The 18,275-nt window shown below is 48.9% G+C and overlaps 1 protein-coding gene across 2 annotated transcripts in view; it reads left to right on the forward strand.

The window, feature by feature from the left end:
- LOC144587238 (uncharacterized) overlaps positions 1–18,275 on the forward strand; it is a 42,911-nt gene that overhangs the window by 6,936 nt on the left and 17,700 nt on the right. Inside the window, exon 1 of one of the 2 annotated variants that reach the window (XM_078387203.1) lies at positions 5,657–5,800. The exons of the other annotated variant lie outside the window; for it this stretch is intronic. The gene's annotated coding sequence lies outside the window, so the exon portion shown is untranslated. Of the gene's footprint in view, positions 1–5,656; positions 5,801–18,275 lie in introns of those variants that run through there. 2 annotated transcript variants of the gene reach the window in all.

Consider the following 18,275-nt stretch of genomic DNA (forward strand, 5'->3'; position numbering starts at 1 on the left):
TCAATATCTCTCTTGTAGTGCTTATACTTTCTTTCTTTCCTGCTTGTTCAATATGGTTTAAACTTCTCCATTTGCTCTCCTAACCCTCTTAGCTCAATTCACTAACCCTCTCCTTTGTTCTCCTAAACCCTAACTCTCATTCCACATCTTCAACTGTCCCTAACTCTCTCTAACTCTCTAACTGTCTCTCCAACTCCCTAACTGTCTCTCTTGCCCTATCCTTGGCTCAGAGGAGGGAGCCCTTGAGCTCCTGTGACTGACAGGCAGGAATGATGTCACCTTTTGACATTTCGCTACCACCTGGGTCCTCTCCGATAGCATATAGGATCCAGAGATTTCTTCTATAATAAGGTTTGAGCATGTTGATATGCACCACCTTGCAACCCTCCTCTTCCTTTTGAATCACATAATTTACATTGTTCATTTTTGACACTGTTTTATAGGGACCCTCCCAAGCTAATTGTAACTTATGACCCTTGACTGGCCTAAGTAAAAGGACTTCATCTTCAGGCCCAAATGTTCTTTCTCGGGCTTTTCTGTCATACCAGGTCTTCTGCTTGGTCTGCGCAGCCCTTAGGTTCTCTCCTGCTGTCTCCATAGACCTTTGCAGGGTCACTCTCCCTATGGTCTTCCCAATTCATATGGAGCAAATCTAAAGGTCCTCACACACCCCGTCGTAGCAACAACTCCAAAGGACTGAATCCCAATCAGCTCATATAATTTATTAAGGCATCTGCCACAGTGTCAGCCTCTATGTTCTGTAATGGAATTGTCTCAGGAGGGCTCTCCTTCGGTTCTGATGACCCTGTGAAGGAGCGCTCTCCAAATTGCCCGGTCCTCAACGCTCCTGCTGAGCTCATGCATCAACTCCAGGCTGGGGCTTCTTTGAGGGAGTTCGTCCGTCTCGTATTGGGTCCTCCTCTTCTCCTGCTCCCTTTCCTCCTTTCCCAGCCTGAGGGTCTTTCCCTGCCTTCTCACAATGAGCCCCAAAGAAGTTTTGGTACCTCGGGTTCTAAAGAGCATCCAAGCTCAGTTTGTGCCACAGCAGAGCCATCTACAAAAGGACGGGATCGAAATGCCATTATGTGAATATTCGGTCCCCAGGACCCTGACATGACCCCCACCTTGGTAATTCTGCCTGGAGTCCCCCAACTGTGGCTGATGGTGCAATGTGTACATCTAAGTTCAGTTGTGAAGGATGTCCGTGTTGTGGAGAGTGTGCAAGAGCCAAGGCACTCTCCTCCCTTGTCCCTGGGGTGCACAGACACACAGAAAGGCGAAAGGCTAAACGGAATAAGGCAGGTTCTGTGTGCACAACAATGAAAGGCTTCCTTCTGTGATTTCAGGGCGCACATCGCTTGGTCGTACTGCTTGTCTACACCCCAAAATGGCCCCAGCAAGGGGGCAATCTGCCATAGATTGAAGCCTTCCCCCTCTCGCTCCACAGCAGTGTGTAAGAAAATCAGAGCTGTGTAAATGATCCCCCCCTACCAGCATGTTTAACATAAAAATATAAACTTAAATTACACTAGGAAGAGTTTAAAATGAGCAAAACCAAACAAAACAGACAGAAGGTCAATACAATAGAGAATAGTATGGGTATTCTATATGTTCACAATAAAGGACCTTATGCCAGAAGCCCGAGAGGAACTGGCCGGGGTCTCTTGCCAGGTGTCGAGGGCATCGCTTCCAATCCTCTCTCCAACTTTCTGCCTCAAAAGGCCCAGGTCTTCCCACTAGGCCACACAGCCTCCCCCCCCCCATGCAAGGATCTTCCCTCTGAACCCCTCCAGGGAACCCCATGGGGGTCAGATCAAGAGGGATCTGAAAGGGGGCACCCAAGGGGACCCAGAGATCGTCCGAACCAGGGGTGGGGTAGGGGAGGGGTAGGTTGGCACAGGAGGGAGAAAGTCTCCCCAAATCCTTTTCTCTGGCCTTTGGGGGAGGGGGACATCTCCCCCAGACATCAGATCCCCTCCCTCCCCCTCCCCAAGGGCCAAACTCTGGACCCCCACCTTGTCAGAGTATTGAGAATTTTATGGGCCTGAGCAGGTCCAGACGGTAATATTAATGAACTGCCATGATGATAACCTGTGCAACTGCTGAGTCATAGTGACTATGAAGAAGATGATGCAACACGCGTGTAAAGGAGATGATGCAACACATGAAGTGATTGGACAGAGGCATCAGTTCAAGAGTATATACGTGAACATTGTGAATGTAAATGTATATCCTTCTCTTTTCTCTATGCTACTGTCCTCTATGCACTTTGCCTCTATTTTTGCAGCCACGCCGAAGGTCTGCTGCTTTGGATATCTGTATATATTTTTGTTAATACACATGTCATTTTGTAGAAGAAGAGTATGTGTGTGTGTTTCTTCAATCAGAACTCTGCACATTAACAGCAAGAAGCTGACACACCTTCATCCACCTCCTTCTGGCTCTCTTCTCATTTCCTCAGACTCCCCCCCCAAAAAATACTTTTCCCCATTTCCTGCACATTTCAGGGATTTCCCCCCCCACCCCTAGGTTCAGTCCCTTCCTGTGTTTTATTTCAACCCCCTTGTGTGTGTGGGGGGGGGGGTGAGCGTCTTCTCTCCCTCCCTCTCCAGCCCCCTTTTGCTTCTAATCCGTTCCTCATCTATTTCTTCATCATCATCACCATCATCTTCTGCCTTCCCCTTCAGTCCTTGTTTCAAAGCCCCCCCCCAACTCATTTTCCTGGGAGATGGACACAGCTCAAAGGGGGGGGGGTTGGTTCTGCATCAGCCCCCTCCCACCCAGCTCACCCCCACCTCCTTGTCAGGATTTTGTTCTTTTGGTGAACAGGGAGTTAAATTTTAATATTGCACTGGAAGTGCAGAGTCAGGAATGTAAGGTAAAAGCCAATGTAATGACTTACACAGCCTCCAGGTGTGACAAGATGATGTCATGCTTGATTGTTAAGCAAGACCAGCTGTAAATGGTGAAATGTGATTGGTTGTCCTGGGAATAAATGTAACCGAGACACGACAGACCATTTGCCACTCAGCAGTAAGTCTGGGGGTCATTTCCTTCTATGTCAATATTGTTCTGAATGTTACTATGCCAAATTTATCTTGCCTTGTATATATGTGTAGCCATAACCAATATTTTATATTACAATCACTACATATTATATTATAATCCCTATTAACTCTCTCATGTTGTTCTTCCCCCCCCCCCCCCAAGTCTCTGACTTTGCTAAAGTTAAGTGGGAGGAATGGAAGCCTCGTGGCGCAGTGGTTAATCTGCTGCACTGCAGCTAAAACTGTGCTCACGACCTGGGGTTCAAATCCCAGGTAGTGGCTCAAGGTTGACTCAGCTTCCCATCCTTCCGAGGTTGGTAAAATGAGTACCCAGCTTGCTGGGGGAGGGGGGCAATGTGTAGCCTGCATAACTAACTTGTAAACTGCCCAGAGAGTGCTTGAAGTGCTATGGGGTGGTATATAGGCATTTTGCTTTAGGAGGCTCTGCATAACGAGCGTCCTTAAGTTTCAAGGCTTGAGCTCTTGCCAAGTGTCACATTCCACCGGACTCTAAGAAGTTTTCTTGAGGCCAGAGCCTCATTACTCCTCTAGAGTTTTGGCCCCCACGCCAAAACTTCTCCCCCCCCAACCCTCTGGCTCCCCTTCCTCCTGCTTGGCAGCCCTTTCTTTCTCATCTTCCTCCCGGCACCTTCTTGGCCCCTTTCCCGGGGGGGGGGGATTGCATCTTTCCCCAAGATTTGGGAAAGAGGGAGGGGCTGGGATTTCCCCACAAGGAGGGGGGACAAGCTTGAGAATTTGGCTGGAAAAGGGAAAAATAAGGGGCGGGGGGGAAGAGTCAATTTCCTTTTCTTTCCTTCCCTTTTTTTTACACCCACCAGTGCCTGCAGGATTCAGGGTAAAAACGTGTGTTTGTTTGTTGGGGGGGTGGTAGGTCGTCTATGAGGAGGAGACATGGGGGGAGGGTGTCAGAGTCTCCCTCCCCTCCCCCACCCAGGATCCCGTCTCCCACCTGATGATCCCCGGGGGGGGGAGCCTGCCTTGCAAAACCTTTTGCACAGAGAGAAGTCTTTCCTCGCCCCCCCCCAATATGCCTGGAGATCTCCACCCCACCCGATACAGGGGATGCACCGAAGGTTCTGCCAGAAACTCCCGAGGAGCCCTTTTTCGCAAAGGGGATTCCCCAGGACTTGAGAAGTGGAGGGGGGCAGAAGAAGAGGCAGGCGCGCTGATTCCCGTTTGAGAAGCCCCCCCCAGGAGGAGCCCCCTCTACCTCCTCCATAGCTCTACGTTCTCCTGAAATGTTTCCATGAATGAAGAGCCTGCGGGGAGGGGAGGGTCTGAGAGCAGGCGACGGAAGATGATGTTGATGATGATGGGGGCTGGGGAGTTCAAACAAAGGGAAGGAGAGAGGGGGGGGAGGGGGGCCCTTCTCCTTTCTCTCCGGATTGGCAAAAACGTCAAACGCTCCCCCCTTTGGGTCTGTGGCTGCGGAGCCGGAGGTTGCGAGTTCGATTCCCCCACTGTGCCTCCTCTAAAGGGGGGGGGGGCTGCATGATCCAGAGGGTCTCTTCCAGCCCTGCCGTTTTAAAACGATTATACAAGCCGCGCTCACAATCCCGGGCGTGTGGAGTGAGGGGAGTCAGACCCACAAACGCACCCTCAAATAATAAACCCGTGGCTGGATTATTACTCCGGATCTACAACCACGTCAATTGGGGGGTTTGAGAAGAGAATTTGAACCCAGGTCTCTGGAGTCTGTGGGAGGACAATCGGAGAGACTTGGTGGCATCACCATCATCACCCCCAATGAGAATGGATCCTTGTTCAGAGAGGACAAGGTCCCCCCCTCCTAGCCTGGGGGGGGTTTCCTGTGTTTCCTCCCCTTTCCACAGTCCCATTTAAAACCAAAGGGGGGGCGATGCCTCTGGGGCTCCCCCTCTCCCCAGCCCCGCCCTTCCCTCACCCCCCCATCATCTGGGCCCCCCCTGCCCAGCGCCTCCGCCCCATAAGCGGCCGGCTGCTCCCCTGACGATCCACGTGCCCCTCCCCAGAGGTGCCCCAGCTTAAGTCAGGGTGGGGGTGATGACGCCTCATCATCTCCTCCTCTCCTTTCCTCTCCATCATCTCCTCCTCCTCCGGAGTGTTTGAGAGCCGGATTCGCTGCCTTTAACCCTTTAGTCCCCGCCTGTCTCCGTGTGCGTGTATGTGTGTGTGTGAGAGAGAGAGATGGGGTGTTCTCTGTTGTACAAAAATTTGTTCCCCCCCCTTGCCCAACCATCCTCCTCCTTCCAGCCCCTCCTTTCCCAGTTTTCTCCGATGCTCTTCTGTTTCCTGCGGAAGGCAAGGGGAAATATTAGTATTAATAATGATATTTTTTTAAAAAAAATTCTCTTCTAGTTTTAGCAGCTTCACAAAACACAAAACCCTTTCTTTTTATCCTCCTTATAAGAAGAAGAAGGTCATGTGCTCCGGGGGGGGGACAAAAGGAGGGGGTTCTTGTGTTTAAAGGAGAAAAAGCCAAGGATCCAAAGGGGGTGGAGGGGAGATGGGCCGGGGGGGGGGGCAGGAAGGGCAGATCACGTGACCCTCCCTCGCTTCTACACCCCCCCCCGACTGGGAGGGGGGAACCTAGAGCTACGAAAGAGGAGAGAAGGAGCTCCTCCCTTGCCCCCCCCGCCTTTCTCCAAACCGGAAGCGGTGGGGAGGCCGCCCGTCTGTCCCCTCCCGTCTCTATGGTCTCTGGGGAGGGCGCTGTGCCGAGTTTCCCCGCCGGCCTCGGGACCTACAAGGAGGTGAGCCATTGGGGGGGGGGAGGGGGGGTGCATAATATTTTGGGGGGGGTTAAAAAAAGGAAGGCATACTCCCTCCAAGGGGGGAAGGGCCCTTCTTTCCTCCCGAGTCTCTCGTAGTTTGTGATATTACGCGGGGGGGGGGGTGTTACATACAGCACTGATGTTACCTGTCTGTCATGGGTTTGGAGGGAAAGTTCCATCCTATGGGGAGTGGAAGGCGGGACATCAGGAGGAGGGGCTGTACTGTATAAATATGTGATGCCTGTGTGGTGAAAGAGAGACACTGTGAGACACTGGGATGTGACGAAGCAGCAGCTGGGAAGAAGGAGCTGTTGTGGGAGTCTGTGTGTCAGACAGGGTACTACTGTGTGTCAGAGTACCAACCTGATAGGTTCAGGTGCCTGTTGGTTAGCCAGAACTGATAGGTTCAGGGTCTGTGCTTTAAGTTAAGGGTTCTGTGTGAACCAAACTGTGTGTATGTATGAGTGAGAATAAGCCACGTTACTTTATCTTATTCACCTGATTGTTTTATTTTTCCCTGTGTGTATTTAAATAAACCTTATTCTTTTTATTGTTTAAAAATCCATCCCTGGTCTGTGTGACTTCTTACAGGGAATGGTTGGTGGCAGCTTAGTAAACGTGTGGCAGATCCCAGTAGGTCTGGGTTTGTCACATTGATTGGTGTCCAGCGTGTGGGATACGACTGGTCCAGTTGTCCAGTGGTCCAGCAAAGCCTTGGCAAGTGTGCCCAGAGCAAGGGGGGTCTAGTCAGGGACAGTCTGAGGCGCGTAGGTAATCTTCTAGGTGTACCTCACGGGGAGGTGCGCTAGTAGAAGAACGTGCCAACTGGGGAGACTTAGATTAAGGTGCTCTGAGGCAGCCTAGTTTTGGCGGGAAAAAGCTGAGGCAAAACTGCATAGTAACAGTGAGCTAGCTTGCCAGCTGAGAGGCCCAGCAGAGAGGGGGGTAGGCTCTGACTCGATACTGTTGCAAGTTAGTGCTGAAGAACAGCAGCAATCTCTAGGGAGAGCTGGTTCTGAGGCAAGAAGGAAAAAAGTGGTCGTTTTATTTTGAGGCTTGACTTTTTAAAGCAGCCTGTTCTGAGGGGGGGATTATGCCCTTGACTCGAAGCCAAGTAGCAGACATGAGTGAAGTGAAAGACCCCCAGATTGACCAAGGTTCTGAGGATGAATTTGGCTCAGTGCAGGGTGACAGCACGGGAGAGCAGAACCCAGAACTTAGAAAAATGCTCATAGCCCAACAGCATGAACTGAGGATGAGGCAATTTGAAGTGGAGGAAAGGGAAAGGGAAAGGCAGAGGCAATTTGAAATAGAGAGATTGGAAAGAGAAGAAAGATTAGAGAGAGAGAGAATGGAGAGGGAGGAAAGATTGGAGAGAGAGAAAATGGCGTTTGAATTAAAAAAATTGGAACTGATGAACCAGAACAATAATAACAATAGGGATTCTGAGGGAGGCCAACTGTCTAAAGCTGACCTGAAGAAATTCCCTGTGTACCACAAGGGAGATTGTCCTGAGGTGTTCTTTTCCTTAGTGGAAAGAGCGTTTGTGGACTTCTCAGTGAGGGAAACTGAGAAGATGACCATCATGCGATCTTTAATCAGTGGTAGCCTGGCTGAGGTTTATGCCGAGATGCCTGAGGAACTGATGAAAGATTTTGCAGAGTTTAAAAAACTGGTGTTTGCAAGACATGGGATAAATGCAGAGCAGCTGAGACAAAGATTCAGGTCCCTCACCAAGAAACCAGAACAGACTTTTACCCAAGTGGGGGCCCAATTGGTGAGGCTGCTTGAGAAATGGCTATCTCAGGAGGGGACAGAGACCTATGAGCAGCTTAAAGACTTGATAGCACTGGAACAGTTCTATTCAGTCCTGCATGGGGAATTGAAATTCCAGGTGAGGGAAAGGAAACCGAAATCTGTGGCAGCAGCCGCAGAGATCGCAGATTTTATTTCCCAAATAAGAAAGCCCTTGGGTGAGGGGAAATCTGTAGGTAAACCCAAAGAAACCTACAGCAAGTACTCTCAGGGACCGGGGAAAAGCCAGCAAGGGGGAGGGGCCCATGGTGAAGGGAAGCCCTCAGACATGAAACCAAGACCTCAGATTTTGGAGGGAAAACCAAAACAAGATGAGAGAGAATCAAAATACACCAGAAAATGCTATTTCTGTCAGGGAAAGGGTCATCTAATCTCAGAGTGTGAGAAATTAAAGCAGCTAAAAGGAATGGTGCCTCAGAATGCTAGTGGGACCAAGCCAAAAGCTGTGTTCTGTGTCCAGAAAGAGCAAGGCTCAGTGTCACTGAGGGAGCCGGTTGCCATGACTACTCAGTCTGGAACAGCTACCTTTGCTGATCAGGCTGAGGAAAATGGTCCTCTTGTGGAGGTAAAACGCTGCTTGCTGGTGAAAACAGATTCTCAGTTGTTTGAGACAGCAGGGGTGGACGTAGGAATACTTGACCGACAGTATAGGGGGCTGCGGGACACTTGTTCCCAGGTAACCCTGTGCCATCCAGATATTATTCCTAGGGAGTTTATAATCCCAAATGAGAGCATGAAGGTGGCAGGGATTGAGGGGCAGGTAATCTCTCTGCCAGTAGCAGAGGTACCTGTCAACTTTCAAGGCTGGAGGGGAGATTGGCGGCTAGCGATTTCATCGACTCTGCCAGCAGCCGTGCTCGTGGGAAATGACCTGGCTGAACATGTGAAACGGGTGCTAGTGATTACACGCTCACAAGCCACCACGGGGACAGTTCAGGGGGGTAATGATGAGCCAGAGACGGAAGCAGAGGGGAGTTCAGAAGCTGTGGTGGAAACCTTAACCACAGACAGCAGATTTGGACAGGAGCAAAAGGCAGACGCCACTCTCCAAAAGTGTTTTGAACAGGTGACTGACGCCCAGCTAACACCTGAAACCCCAGTGAGATTTCTGGAGAAAAAGGGGATTTTATATAGAGAGACCCTGAGGAATATCTCAAAAGGGGGAGATGGGATCAGAAGTCAGCTGGTGGTACCTGAAAAGTATCGCCCCATGATCTTACAAAGGGGTCACTCTGACATGTCTGCTGCACACTTAGGGGTGAAAGGGCCCCTTGATTTGATCAAGCAAAATTGGGAGCAGATCACCCAGGATGACCCACAAGACGTTGTGACATACATAGTCACCTTGATGAATGACCTAAGGAGAAATCTAGAGCTGGCAGCAGAAAACCTGCAAGCTCAGAAGGTCAGACAGAAAACATGGTATGACCACAAAGCTAGAGAGAGGCACTTTGACCCAGGGGAGGAAGTGCTTTGGCTTAGGCCCTGCAGAGAGAATAAACTGCAGCTCAAATGGGCAGGACCATATAGGGTCATTTCCAAGATGTCAGACCTGAACTACCTAATCGAGCAGGAGGAGAACCAAGCAAGGAGGGTGGTTCATGTGAATGCCCTAAAACCCTACTACAGAGGGGAACAGAGGGTTTTATTCGCGATAAAAGCAGCTGAGAGTGAGGAAGCGGAATTACCCTTCTGGGAGGGTAGAGGGGAAGTAAAATACAACCCAGAGGAGGTAAAGATCAGTCCTGCACTCACCCAAGACCAGCAGCAAGAACTAAAAATGCTGCTTAGTAAATATCAACAGGTGTTTTCCAACAAGCCGGGGATAGTGAAGGGAGTGATGCATCGGATCCACACAGGGGATGCACCCCCGCAGGCAGTATCCCCATACCGAGTAACGGGACCCTATAGGGACAAGGTGCGGAAGGAGCTGGACGAGATGCTGAGGGAAAACATAATCGTCCCCTCTTCTAGTCCTTGGTCCTCTCCGATAGTCCTTGTGGACAAGCCTGATGGGAGCATTAGGTTTTGTGTCGATTACAGGAAGTTAAACCGTGTAACCACTCCTGATGCCTACCCAATGCCCAGGCTAGACAACCTGATTGAAACCATAGGGGGTTGTCGGTTCATCTCATCATTGGACCTGGTAAAGGGATATTGGCAATTAAGAATTGATCCCAGGGATCAAGAAAAGACTGCCTTTTGCAGCCCTTTTGGTCTCTATGAGTTTCGAGTCCTGAGCTTTGGTCTCAGAAATGCACCAGCCACATTCCAAAGGCTGATGGACCAGACCTTGGCAGGGCTCAGTGACTTTACAGTGGCCTACATTGACGACATAGGGATCTTCAGTAATACCTGGGAAGATCACCTGATACACCTGGAGTTAGTGCTGCAGAGGTTAAGTGCAGCAGGGCTAACAGTAAAGGCCAGCAAGTGTCAGCTGGGTAGCCCAGAAATAAAATACTTGGGTCACATGGTAGGGGGAGGAATGATAAAACCCCTGGAGGCCAAAATAGAAGCTGTTCGTGATTGGCCTAGACCCAACACCAAGAAAAAAGTCAAATCATTTCTTGGGTTGGTGGGCTACTACAGAAAGTTCATCCCGAGGTTTAGCGAGATTGCGGCTCCGCTGACCGATCTGACGAGGAAGAAGGCTGATGACCGCATCCCGTGGACCAGCGACTGTGAGGCGGCGTTCCAGAGGTTGAAGGAGGCGTTAATCAACTATCCTGTGCTGCGTGCTCCAGACTTCGACCGGGAGTTCATCATCTACACCGATGCGTCTAACAGCGGGGTAGGAGCAGTTCTGTGCCAGGAGGATGAGAATGGTGACCAGCATCCAGTGTCCTACCTGAGTAGGAAACTTCAAAAAGGTGAGAGACATTTGGCAACCGTGGAGAAGGAGTGTTTGGCCATAGTCTACGCGATCCAGAAGGCCAAGCCTTACATCTGGGGAAGACATTTTATTCTGTGTACTGACCATTCACCATTGCAATGGTTAAAGACAATGAAAACCCACAATAGCAAACTTATGAGGTGGGCTTTAAACCTACAGGACTATGACTTTGAAGTGAAGGTGGTCAGAGGGTCAGTGAACTGTGTTGCTGACGCCTTATCAAGAAGACCTGAAGATTGAAGACGGCGAAAGAACATGGACTATGTGTATATAATGGTGACAAAAAAGATAAATGTACCTGGTTTTGAATTTGGTTTGTATGAATAAAGGTAAATTGATGTACTGTATATGGTAAAATGTTTAAATGCCTAATTGCTATGGTTAACTTAGAATGTAAGTATGAGTAAGTATAATATGGTATGTATAACTGTTGTTGTGTGTTTTATCCAGGTTGTTTTTTTGGTGAAAAGCACGTTAGCTTTCCCCCTACAAAACAACTTATAAAGAGGGGAGGTGTTACATACAGCACTGATGTTACCTGTCTGTCATGGGTTTGGAGGGAAAGTTCCATCCTATGGGGAGTGGAAGGCGGGACATCAGGAGGAGGGGCTGTACTGTATAAATATGTGATGCCTGTGTGGTGAAAGAGAGACACTGTGAGACACTGGGATGTGACGAAGCAGCAGCTGGGAAGAAGGAGCTGTTGTGGGAGTCTGTGTGTCAGACAGGGTACTACTGTGTGTCAGAGTACCAACCTGATAGGTTCAGGTGCCTGTTGGTTAGCCAGAACTGATAGGTTCAGGGTCTGTGCTTTAAGTTAAGGGTTCTGTGTGAACCAAACTGTGTGTATGTATGAGTGAGAATAAGCCACGTTACTTTATCTTATTCACCTGATTGTTTTATTTTTCCCTGTGTGTATTTAAATAAACCTTATTCTTTTTATTGTTTAAAAATCCATCCCTGGTCTGTGTGACTTCTTACAGGGAATGGTTGGTGGCAGCTTAGTAAACGTGTGGCAGATCCCAGTAGGTCTGGGTTTGTCACATTGGGATCGCCCGCCCCCGTGAAGCAGACAGATTTCCTCCCCCCCACGCCCCCCCCACCGTGTGTGTCTTTGGTGCGTGCATGGAGGGGGGGGCCCTCAACCTCAGTTTTCCTTGGAGGAGAACTTCTCCCCCCTCCGACTTTCTCCTCGATGGCGGTCCAGAAAAGGAAGGAGAGGAAAGTCCCGGGGGGGGCTCTCTTCCCCCTCCCTTCCTCCCCCCAAAGTCCCCCACCCCTCCCCCCACCTGCAAAAGTGGGGAAAGGGGTTTTAAGGCTCCCACGCCCTGAATGGGAGGAAGAGGAAGGTGGGGGGGGAGGGAGGGAGATTGGCAGGAGGGGGGCAGAAAGGGGGGGCCGAGGCTGAAAATTTGGGAGGGGGGTCAGCTGGGAGGAGGGGCCTGAGGCAGGCAACACATTCACACAGACACAGACACACAAACTCCACTGACTGACCTTTTGGGACCCTTCAGGAGGTGATCCTTCAGTGGCTCTTGTACGGGGGGGGGGATCGAATCCAGGAGAGAGGAGGGGGCAGACCAGATCCCTCTCCCCTGGAGATCCCAGGGTGGAGATCAACTGCGGGAGGGGGAGGAGGGTTTCCTCCCTGCTTTGCTTGGGGGGGGGGAATCTTTTTCTATTCTTTGCGTCGCTGGAGAGAGATTTCTGCTCTGCCTCCTTCCAGAACGAGGGTCCCGAGAAGGCAAAAGCAGAAGGGAGAGAGTCATCATCCAAAATCCCACATTTTTCTGCAACCTTTGACAAATCATTCTCAATTCTTGCATTAAAATCGCCCAATAATATAGGCGTTGCATTTGGAAACCTTATACTACGTTCCAGGTGCAGCCAGATATCTAATGGGGTAAGATGAGCGGAATATACACATTTACCAACATTAACATCGGGTCTTGAGTCTTGATCTTATTGTCAGATATGATTGTCTTAATCGTACTACCTTCCCAACCTAGATCTTGCTTCAGTAGATCTGCTCAATCCGTGATGGCTCTACCTTTCTCGTTCATTTTCTGTGCTGGTTTTACCCAAGTTTGAAAACCCAGCACCACTAAATTTTCCATCTCAGGGAGCCATGTTTCTTGAAGTGCTAATACTGAGTATTTAGACAGAAAGGACTTGTTTCCTGTCGTCGTCCACCCAGAGATAATGCCTGCTAATGCATTTGATTGCTCTGATTTGGAATCTTGGGTCTGTATGGAACATACCATTGACAGACCATGTGGTTGTTCAGTCATATCTGTCTCCCGAGGTATACTCAGTCAATTTGTAATCCTTTCAGGCCCCCTCTGCTTTCCTAGATCTCCAGCCTCCGCCTCCCCCAAACCTTCAATCAGCTCTGCTTGTGAGTGTATTGATTCATGGGGCAACACAGCCACATCTAAACCTATCTGTTTACCTGATATTACCTTGAGGTCTGTTTTGTCCTTCCCACTCTCTGGTGTTAGCTCATTTTTACGCGATTCAATTTCCACTGAACGAGGACCATTTTTTACCCAATTGGCCCCCTTGAACTTATTGCTTATTTGTAACAATCACACTTTTAAGACCTCTAGTTTTGCAATGATTTTGTTTTGTGGCACTAATGGCAAAGCACAATAGGAGTCTAGAAGGGCTAAATCCTCCTTAATGAGCGATTCCTTCCCTAAGGAGGAATCTTGCTTCCCTTGAACCTGAATTGGAAGACTTAACCATTTAGGAATGGACTCGTTCTTGCAATTTCTAGTTTCTATATAATGATTGAAAATGGGATGAGTTTCTTCATCTCCCCCCTGTATAAGATCTTCTCTGCCCTTTTCTCTTTCTAGTTCTTGTTTCCCATACAGGTCCTTAACTATTCTCCTCTTTTGTTGTTTTGGGTTTTTCAGGCTCTTTGGCCATGTTCTGAAGGTTGTTCTTCCTAACGTTTCGCCAGTCTCTGTGGCCGGCATCTTCAGAGGACAGCACTCTGTGCTCTGGTGTAGTTGGCGTGGGAGTGCAGTATTTATGGCTGCAAGATCAGCTTTTGTCCTTTTCAGGAGATTGGGTGATTAGTGTGTCTTGTTGTGTGTATTGTTGTGCTAAGGAGAAGAGATTATCTGTCACTGTGGTTGATGGGTGTCATTAGCTCCTCTTTACCAGGGCCACGGGACTAGCTGTATTTTCAAACTGCCTAGAGATGATCCGTCCAATTTTAAAAATAATCCCACTTTCTTCTGTATAATTTGCTAACCAATAGACTCTCGTGGAAAGTAACCACTGCCCTTGCATTCCTATAATTATAAAAGAAATATTCAGTATGGATAATATTTGCTGGGGTTAACTCTCCAGGAACAAGTTCTTCCACAATTGCAGCAGATGATTCGTTTCGTTTAGTTGTTTAGTCGTGTCCGACTCTTCATGACCCCATGGACCAGAGCACGCCAGGCCCTCCTCTCTTCCACTGTCTCCTGGAGTTCTGTCAAATTCATGTTGGTAGCTTCGCAGACATTGTCATAGATCTTACATTCCAGGTTCCTATGCAGTATTTTTCTTTCCAGCATCGGACTTTCCTTTCACTTCCAGGCACGTCCACAGCTGAGCGTCCTTTCAGCTTTGGCCCAACCACTTCATTAGCTCTGGAGCTACTTGTACTTGTCCTCTGCTCTTCCTCAGTAGCATGTTGGATGCCTTCCGACCTGAGGGGCCCATCTTCCAGCGTCATATCTATTAGCCTTTTGTTTCTGATCATGGGGCGTTCTTGGCAAAAATACTGGAGTGGCATTGGCAGTTCCTACTCCAGGTGGATTTCGTTTAGTTGGAACTCTCCGCTATGTCCTGTCCGTCTTGGGTGTCCCTGCACGGCATAGCCCATAGCTTCTCTGCGCCACGACAAGGCAGCAATCCATGAAGGGGATTGCAGCAGATGATAGTGTGACAAACCCAGACCTACTGGGATCTGCCACACTTAACTAAGCTGCCACCAACCATTCCCTATAAGAAGTCACACAGACCAGGGATGGATTTTTAAACAAATAAAAGAACAAGGTTTATTTAAATCACACACAGGGAAAATAAAATGATCAGGTGAATAAGATTTAGTAACGTGGCTTAGTTTCACTCATACATACACACAGTTTGGTTCACACAGAACCCTTAACTTGAAGCACAGACCCTGAACCTATCAGTTCTGGCTACCCAACAGACACCTGAACCTATCAGGTTGGTACTCTGACACACAGTAGTACCCTGTCTGACACACAGACTCCCACACCAGCTTCTTCCCAGCTGCTGCTTCGTCACATCCCAGCGTCTCCCTTTCACCACACAGGCTTCACATTTATATACAGTACAGCCCCTCCTCCTGATGTCCCGCCTTCCACTCTCCATAGGATGGAACTTTCCCTCCAAACCCATGACAGACAGGTAACATCAGTGCTGTATGTAACACCTCCCCTCTTTATAAGTTGTTTTGTAGGGGGAAAGCTAAGGTGCTTTTTCCCAAAAAACAACCTGGATAAAACACACAACAACAGTTATACATACCATATCATACTTACTGATACTTACATTCTAAGTTAACCATAGCAATTAGGCATTTAAACATTTACCATATACATTACATCAATTTACCTTTATTCATACAAACCAAGTTCAAAAAACAGGTACATTTAACTTTTTGTCATCAATATATATACATAGTCCATGTTTCTTTCGCCGTCTTCAATCTTCAGGTCTTCTTGACAAGGCGTCAGCAACACAGTTCACTGACCCTCTGACCACCTTCACTTCAAAGTCATAGTCCTGTAGGTTTAAAGCCCACCTCATAAGTTTGCTATTGTGGGTTTTCATTGTCTTTAACCATTGCAATGGTGAATGGTCAGTGCACAGAACAAAATGTCTTCCCCAGATGTAAGGCTTGGCCTTCTGGATCGCGTAGACTATGGCCAAACACTCCTTCTCCACGGTTGCCAAATGTCTCTCACCTTTTTGAAGTTTCCTACTCAGGTAGGACACTGGATGCTGGTCACCATTCTCATCCTCCTGGCACAGAACTGCTCCTACCCCGCTGTTAGACGCATCGGTGTAGATGATGAACTCCCGGTCGAAGTCTGGAGCACGCAGCACTGGATACTGGACGAGCGCCTCCTTCAACCTCTGGAACGCCGCCTCACAGTCGCTGGTCCACGGGATGCGGTCATCAGCCTTCTTCCTCGTCAGATTGGTCAGCGGAGCCGCAATCTCGCTAAACCTCGGGATGAACTTTCTGTAGTAGCCCACCAACCCAAGAAATGATTTGACTTTTTTCTTGGTGTTGGGTCTAGGCCAATCACGAACGGCTTCTATTTTGGCCCCTAGGGGCTTTATCACTCCTCCCCCTACCATGTGACCCAAGTATTTTATTTCTGGGCTACCCAGCTGCAGTTTGTTCTCTTTGTAGAGCCTAGGCCAAAGCACTTCCTCCCCTGGGTTAAAGTGCCTCTCCCTGGCTTGCTGGTCATCCCAAGCTTTCTTTCTGACCTTTTGAGCTTGCAGGGTCTCTGCTGCTAGCTCTAGGTTTCTCTTTAGGTCATTCCTCAAGGTGTCTATGTATGTCACAACGTCTTGTGGGTCATCTTGGGTGATCTGCTCCCAATTTTGTTTGATCAAATCAAGGGGCCCTTTCATCCTTCTCCCAAATAAAAGTTCAAATGGACTGAACCCGGTACTGGCTTGTGGCACTGATCGATAAGCAAACAAAAGGGATTGCAGCTTCTGGTCCCAATTGTTTGGATTCTCTGCCAAGTAAGCCCTAATCATGCGCATTAGAGTCCCATTGAACTTCTCAGTTAACCCATTACTTTCAGGATGATAGGCAGTGGTTTCCTTGTGCTTAATTCCACAGATTTGCCATAAGCGTTTCATGAGCTTTGATGTGAATGATGCTCCCAAATCTGTGATTATTTCTGAGGCAAATCCCATCCTGGACATATACCCCACCAAGGCATCTGCCACTGTGTTAGTTTCAATGTTAGTCAAGGGTATGGCTTCAGGGTACCTCGTGGCATGGTCCACAATGGTGAGAATGAACCTGTTCCCCCTCTTTGTGGCCTTGGGCCAAGGTCCCACAATATCCACCCCTATGCATTTGAACGGAGTGTCAATCACAGGCAAAGGGCACAACTTTGCTTTGGTCCTGTCGTGGCTATTCCCCTGCCTTTGACACACATCACATTGTTTACAGAACTCCCTGACCTGCTTCCCTATGTCAGGCCAGTAAAAATTCTGTGTGATTCTCTGCTGTGTTTTGTTCACCCCTAAGTGCGCAGCAAACATGTCAGAGTGCCCCCTTTGTAAGATCATGGGGCGATACTTTTCAGGTACCACCAGCTGACTTCTGATCCCATCTCCCCCTTTTGAGATATTCCTCAGGGTCTCTCTATATAAAACCCCCTTTTTCTCCAGAAATCTCACTGGGGTTTCAGGTGTTAGCTGGGCGTCAGTCACCTGTTCAAAACACTTCTGGAGAGTGGCGTCTGCCTTTTGCTCTTGTCCAAATCTGCTGTCTGTGGTTAAGGTTTCCACCACAGCTTCTGAACTCCCCCCACCTGCTTCCGTCTCTGGCTCATCATTACCCCCCTGAACTGTCCCCGTGGTGGCTTGTGAACGTGTAATCACTAGCACCCGTTTCACATGTTCAGCCAGGTCATTTCCCACGAGCACGGCTGCTGGCAGAGTCGATGAAATCGCTAGCCGCCAAACTCCCCTCCAGCCTTGAAAGTTGACAGGTACCTCCGCGACTGGCAGAGAGATCACCTGCCCTCCAATCCCTGCCACCTTCATGCTCTTATTTGGGATTACATACTCCCTAGGAATAATATCTGGATGGCACAGGGTCACCTGGGAACAAGTGTCCCGCAGCCCCCTATACTGACGGTCAAGTATTCCTACGTCCACCCCTGCTGTCTCAAACAATTGAGAATCTGTTCTCACGAGCAAGCATCGCTTGACCTCCACAAGAGGACCATTTTCCTTAGCCTGATCAGCAGATGTAGCTGTTCCAGATTGAGTCGCCATGGCAGCAGGCTCCCTCAGTGACAATGAGCCTTGCTCTTTCTGGACACAGAACACAGCTTTTGGCTTGGTCCCACTCGAATCCTGAGGCACAATTCCTTTTAGCTGCTTTAATTTCTCACACTCTGAGATTAGATGGCCCTTTCCCTGACAGAAATAACATTTTCTGGTGTATTTTGAGTCTTTCTCATCCTGCTTTGGTTTTCCCTCCAAAATCTGAGGTCTTGGTTTCATGTCTGAGGGCTTCCCTTCACCATGGGCCCCTCCCCCTTGCTGGCTTTTCCCCGGTCCCTGAGAGTACTTGCTGTAGGTTTCTTTGGGTTTACCTACAGATTTCCCCTCACCCAAGGGCTTTCTTATTTGCGAAATAAAATCTGCGATCTCGGCGGCTTCTACCACAGATTTTGGTTTCCTTTCCCTCACCTGGAATTTCAATTCCCCATGCAGGACTGAATAGAACTGTTCCAGCGCTATCAAATCTTTAAGCTGTTGAAAGGTCTCTGTCCCCTCCTGAGATAGCCATTTCTCAAGCAGCCTCACGAATTGGGCCCCCACTTGGGTAAAAGTCTGCTCTGGCTTTTTGGTGATTGACCTAAATCTTTGTCTCAGCTGTTCCGCATTTATCCCATGTCTTGCAAACACCAGTTTTTTAAACTCTGCAAAATCTCTCATCAGTTC

This window comes from Pogona vitticeps, chromosome 2, assembly GCF_051106095.1.
Source record: "Pogona vitticeps strain Pit_001003342236 chromosome 2, PviZW2.1, whole genome shotgun sequence".
Classification (NCBI taxonomy): domain Eukaryota; kingdom Metazoa; phylum Chordata; class Lepidosauria; order Squamata; family Agamidae; genus Pogona; species Pogona vitticeps.